Genomic DNA, 6,443 nt, shown 5'->3' with positions numbered 1-6,443 from the left:
AGGGAAATCTACCCAACAGCACACCGATGTTAAAAAAAAAAAAAAAAACACCTGACAGGTTATAACCTTTTCTATTCTATTCAAAATGCTAGAAAAGAACATTTCCTTAAAGATTAACTTTGGGTTGGAACGAAAAATATCCTTGCATTGGGCTGCTGGAACTGGGAGCAAGATGAGAAATCCTGCCTGTTCCTCTAACCCCTAAAAACAAACAAAGCAGTTGTAAACCCTATTTTTTTTTTTTCACCCTAAAATAAAAAAAAAACAGGTTTATACTTTCTTGCTCTGTGCAATGATATTGCACAGAACAGCCCTCAACCACCTCTTATGGGGTCCCTCACCAGTGCTCTCTGCTCTTCTGTGATAGCCCCCATAGCAATCCACTTGCAATGGAGGGGCACTCCTGTGGACGCGTTCCAAAGCCTGGTGGTGTGTGCCCATTGACACACTGTGCAGCTCGGCCTCTCCCTTCGCTCTTGCCACTAGTTTTCAGTCCGATCAGGAGAGAAGAGTTGCAGCAGACAAGCACAAGGCTGGATCAAGAATGGACTTAGGTAAGTGTTTTAAGGGGGTAGGGGAGCGGGCACTGGGGAGCTGCTAATACCTTATGCAGAGAATGCACTAAGGGGGAGAATTAAAAAAAAAAAAAAAAAAAGAAAAAAAAAAAAACACACCACACTTCTGCCTTTACCATTGTGTTTCCCTGTTCCAGTAGAATCTGATCCTCATTTTGTACATGCACAGTAAGGAAGGTGTAAACTCCCAAAGTCGATCATGGACAGCAATAAAAATGCGACAGAAGGCAATTTCTGTGCATTTTTACTTAAGTTCATGTATATTCACCCCATGTATTCTATGTGACCATATATCCTGTTTTTTGTCTTTTTTGAGATCTTTCTGAACTAAAATTCTTGTGAAAAAAAAAAAACTTGGTATAAAAAGGTTTCCCCCCTAAGGGCCCATTCAAACTGTGTGCAGTGACCTGTATTATCTGAAGAGAACATGGCAAGCTTTTATTTTTAAAAGATCCCCTCTTACTAGTACATTTGTACAATAATTCTGGCGTGTTTGTCCAGTTTTCTGATCTTTAGTGGGATTAAATCAACATTTGTTTTTGAAGGTAGTGATGAAAAACAATTTGAAGGATCAGCATTATTGTATGAACAAAATTCTAACAGTGAATGTGGTTTTCATTCAGCAGAAAATCCTATACATTGGAATGGAACCTGTGTAATACATCTGGGTTTCCATTCAAATTGAAGGTCTGGAGTCAACGTGAAGAGATTTTAAACCAAAGTTTGTTGGCTCGATGGCAAGAAAGAACGATCTAAGAATGATCTAAGAATGTTCCGACTATAAATTTTGCTTGAATGTTCGTATGAGATTCTACCAGTGTATGGCCAGCTTTTAAATGTTTTCACCAGGACAGATGTCCCCAGGGCAGAAATAAACTGCAATAAAAACTCAGGCCTGGGCTAGTGGCCCAGGTACAAGGTTCTAGCAACAACCCTGGCGGATAAAAGTGATCATCCAAAAGTTTGCAGAGTAAAGACAGAACATCGATGTGATCAGCTATGCACACAGGCCCGAAGGTGGATGAGGCCCACTGTGCACTCTGACTGCACACACTGAGAATTCGGGTCAGCAGGGGCCGTCTTTGGTCTCAGCGTTTCCCACTTACAATCTTCAGCAGAACCAATGATGCTGCACAGCCCCGGTACATGGGTGGCACGGCTCAGTGCAGCACTTGCCCCAGCATTTAGAAGAGGATTAAATTCAGTCATGGAAGGAACGCATCAGGAGCCCACCTCTATATAGATCTGCTCTGCCTCCTGCTCTCTGCCACACTGCTATGGGGTAGTGAAGAATCTTCACCAAAAATAGATGAAGGTATTCCAATCCTTTAGGGCTAATTGTGGGATATTAAATGAATACATGTGCATGGGTGCTTCCCCCCCACTCACGTACCAGCTCTGCCCGGTGCTCAGACTTGCAGGCTGCCAAAACACGAATCACAGGAGAAGTCGGCACTCAGAATGGCATCCAACAATGGTTATCCTTTAGTGCAAAAAAACATTTATAACTGTAAATCAGCCTATGCATTTTGGCTGTCGGGCCTTAGTCATGAGCCAAGGCCTGATGGCCAAAATGCTGTTTTATAGCGGTTATACATGTTTTTGCAATTCGAGATAATCATTGTTGGATGCCATTTTGAGTGCCTACTTCTCCTCTTGTGATTTAAGTTGCAGGATATCATTTTACTAGCATGACATGTTGCTAGGTAGGACTGGCATATATCCAGGGGGATCTGGGAGTCCTGACTGACCTGTTCACAAGCTCAAACTTTAGGGCATACAGTTGTACATACCCTGGCCAAGTTTACATACCCTGGCCAAATTTATCTTAGCCATTTTTCAGAGAAAATGAATAAACTTCTTTAACTCATGGTTAGTGTTTGGTTAAAGCCATTTATTATCAATCAACTGTATTTACTCTTTTTAAATCATAATGACAACAGAAACTACCCAAATTACCCTGTTTAAAAGTTTACATACCCCAGTTCTTAATATTGTATTAAATATGTGTATTGCCCCCTTTAACATCAATGGCAGCTTGAAGTCTTTTGTGTTATTTGGGATGAGGCTCTCTTCTCAGATAGTAAAGTTGCCCATTTTTCCTGGCAAAAAGCCTCTAGTGCCTGTAAATTCTTGGGCTGTCTTGCATGAACCGTACGTTTGAGATCTCCCCAGAGTGGCTCAATGATATTGAGGTCAGAAGACTGAGATGGCCACTCCAGAACCTTCACTTTATTCTGCTATAGCCAATATCAGGTCTACTTGGCCTTGTGTTTAGAATCATTGTCATGTTGGAATGTCCAAGTAAGTCCTGTGTGCAGCTTCCGGGACTAAAGAATGCAAATTTTCCTACAGTATTTTTTAATAACATACTGCATTCAGCTTGGCATCAATTCTGACCAAATGGTGCCTTTTAGCTTACACATCCCCAAAACATCAGCGATCCTCCTCCGTGTGTCACAGTAGGAATGGTGTACCTTTCATCATACCCCTTGTTGACTCCTCTCCAAATGTAGCGTTTATGGTTGTGGCCAAAAAGCTCAATTTTGGTCTCTTCACTCCAAATGACTTTGTGCCAGAAGGTTTGAGGCTTGTCTCTGTGCTGTTTGGCATATTGTAAGTGGGATACTTTGTGGCATTTGCGTAGTAATGGCTTTCTTCTGGTGACTCGATCATGCAGCCCATCTTTCTCATCCTTCATGTGGATCTTGAAACAGTCACACCACATGTTTTCAGAGAGTCCTGTATTTCACCTAAACTTTTTTGTGGGTTTTTATTTGCATCCTGAACAACTTTCCTGGCAGTTGTGGCTGAAAATGTAGTTGGTCTACCTGACCGTGGTTTGGTTTCAACAGAACCCCTCATTTTCCACTTCTTGATTAGAGTTTTAACACTGCTGATTGGCATTCTCAATTCCTTGTAGAGATGTGCCGGTTTTCGGTAATGCGATAAATCGCAATACTGCATACGTATAGTATTATAGTATCGTTATCGTGGGCATTTTTAAAATACCGTATTTCCACCCCCCCAGTCTTTTTCTCTCAAAACACTGCCCCCGAGTCTCCATCTCTCCATACACTGCCGCAGAAAACTTTTATTCATATTCTCGGAAAAATGGCCAGGTCGTCAAATTCTGCCAGGTTATGAAAACCTATAAGCACAACCATATTTGGGAGAAAGAAAAAGTTAATTTGATGCAATGTTTATGGATTGTGAGAATAGAAAACACCTACAGAAAAACCTCACCCACACAATGAGATAATACAAAAATAGTTTGCTTTATGGGAATTGAACTCCAACCTCAGAGCTGCAGGACAAGCTAGCTAAACACAACAGTCACCATGTTCACTACTTTGGAAACAAAGTAGAGGATGGAATCCATACACAATTTGTACACGGGTGCCCTCTACTGCCACCAAGGGTCTCATTTTGGGTTTGCAGTTTTTTAAACCCCCTGTTGCTTGCTTTACTACTGACAAAATATTTCCTCATGCACAAAGTGTGATTTCTGTCAATAGGAACCTGCACAGAGTAGATACTTGCTGCCAGAGAACTGAAAGAAGATACATGTTTACACAAAGGTTTACCTCCTTTCAGCTGAGCCCTGCAAGACCTGTGCCATCCAAAAATGCTGTCTTGAGAGATAAAAAAGCGATGGATGGTGGTTGCCTGGATGGAAAGTTGCCTGGAAAGCGCATCTGAATGAACAAGAACATCCAATCAACACCTTTGATTAGACCCAGGATACAAATACGTAGGAGTCCAGGGTGACCAGATCAGAGCACATACAGATTGAACGTTGTAAAGTATCCAATGTGCCCATAGCCCACATTTGTGCCAAGATTTGAAACGAGATTATGGATCTGGATGCACCACTACAAGAGGCCTGTGTGAATGTAGCTTCAGTTTTCCTTTTCTTGAGGAAGAGATTCCAAGTTATGATCTTGCAAACAGGCCCACTGTATTCACATATGTCCCGGTCGCATGCATTACTAATAACATTTGGCAGAACATTTGTAGCATTGTCTAGGTATTGTCAGATTTTATTGGCTATCTACATTTATTTATACATTTGTTACTGCTGTGGTGCATGAGAGCAATGCCCAAACAGAATGACGTCACCCTGGAGTGCGTCATTTAACATAAAATAACTTTCCAGTAACTGGGAGGCTACCACCAAAAATATAAAAACTTAATGCTCTGCCTCTGTACCAAGGATTCAAACCTCAATGTCAAACAGACTTGTTTTTCACAAACTGTAGAGACCATCTTGATTTATTGACGGTACTCACACCTTGTAATCGTGGCAGTCAGAAACATTTCCTTTAAGAAGATAGAATAAGAGTGTCCTTGCACTGATCAACATTACCTAAGAGCAGTAAGAGTGTACTTGATTTGGTTTTATCCATAAATTAAAGCAAGATTCAAGAACAAAGTTTTTTGCAACTTATATCTTATGTATCGATCCATGCTAATGTATCCATTTAAGAGAAGACAACAGCTCCCTGGGAGGACACTGTATGAAATATTTATAGAAACTGTATTACAAATACTGAAAACTAAAAGCACTTGCAGGGAGTATGAATTCAGAAATCTTGTCTAAATACCTGGTCATACAGTTCCTGTACAAATAAAACACATGGCCTTCATTGGCCGTGCACCATCTGCAAAGCAGATCCATCTGAGCCAATATTCACCCATATTGTAAGACACAAAGTAGTTCATGCCCCGGGTTCAGAAAAACAGTAAGAAAATTAATATGAAACCAAACTAGCAGAAAGGGGACTAAAAGCCAACAAACAAAATAGCATTTTTTTCTGGGGGGGGGGGGGGGGGGGGGATTGGAATAGAGCTGGTGGAGATTAGAACCCCTGCCAGGTTTTTATTGCCATCTGTGTCTTTCCATTTGTACTGGTGAGCACAGTCTAAGAGCCCATTCACACTAGCACGACTTGTGAGGCGACTTGTGTAGCCCCAGGTCGCTTGACATAACAAAAGCAATGTTAATCAATCAGTGCTGTCTTAATTGGCAATACTGAAGTCGCTCCGACTTCAGAAAAGGGTCCTGTACTACTTTGAGGCGACCTCTATCCGACTTGTCCCATCCATATACTTCAATGGGAGTCGCCTCCTTATCTTAATTGAAGCGACTTGTTATCAGACTTTCCAGGAAGAAGAAAGATTAGCCAGGCATTCCCCACATTGCAGCCATGCCTATATGAGATTATATATATATTCCATTATCTCGGCTTGGTCTGTGTGAGTGGCACTGGTGGACACCGATTCATGGCACTGATACGTGGCACTGGTGGACACTGATATGTGGCACTGGTGGACACTGATACGTGGCACTGGTGGACACTGATACGTGGCACTGGTGGACACTGATACGTGGCACTGGTGGGCAGTGGCACTGGTGGACACATACGTGGCACTGGTGGGCAGTGGCACTGGTGGACACATACGTGGCACTGGTGGGCAGTGGCACTGGTGGACACATACGTGGCACTGGTGGGCAGTGGCACTGGTGGACACATACGTGGCACTGGAGGGCAGTGGCACTGGTGGACACATACGTGGCACTGGAGGGCAGTGGCACTGGTGGACACATACGTGGCACTGGAGGGCAGTGGCACTGGTGGACACATACGTGGCACTGGTGGGCAGTGGCACTGGTGGACACATACGTGGCACTGGTGGGCAGTGGCACTGGTGGACACATACGTGGCACTGGTGGGCAGTGGCACTGGTGAACACATACGTGGCACTGTGGGCAATGAGGAAAGGAGTAAAAAAAAAAAAAAAAACAGAAAAGGGGAATTAGGTCACAACACATCATATTCTGATTGGCCAAACACAAAGTCGTCT

The sequence above is a fragment of the Pelophylax lessonae genome (genome assembly GCF_965119305.1).
Source record: "Pelophylax lessonae genome assembly, chromosome: 5".
NCBI classification, from domain to species: Eukaryota; Metazoa; Chordata; class Amphibia; order Anura; family Ranidae; genus Pelophylax; species Pelophylax lessonae.
The sequence above is the reverse complement of the archived record's forward strand: the minus strand, read 5'-3'. Positions refer to the sequence as shown.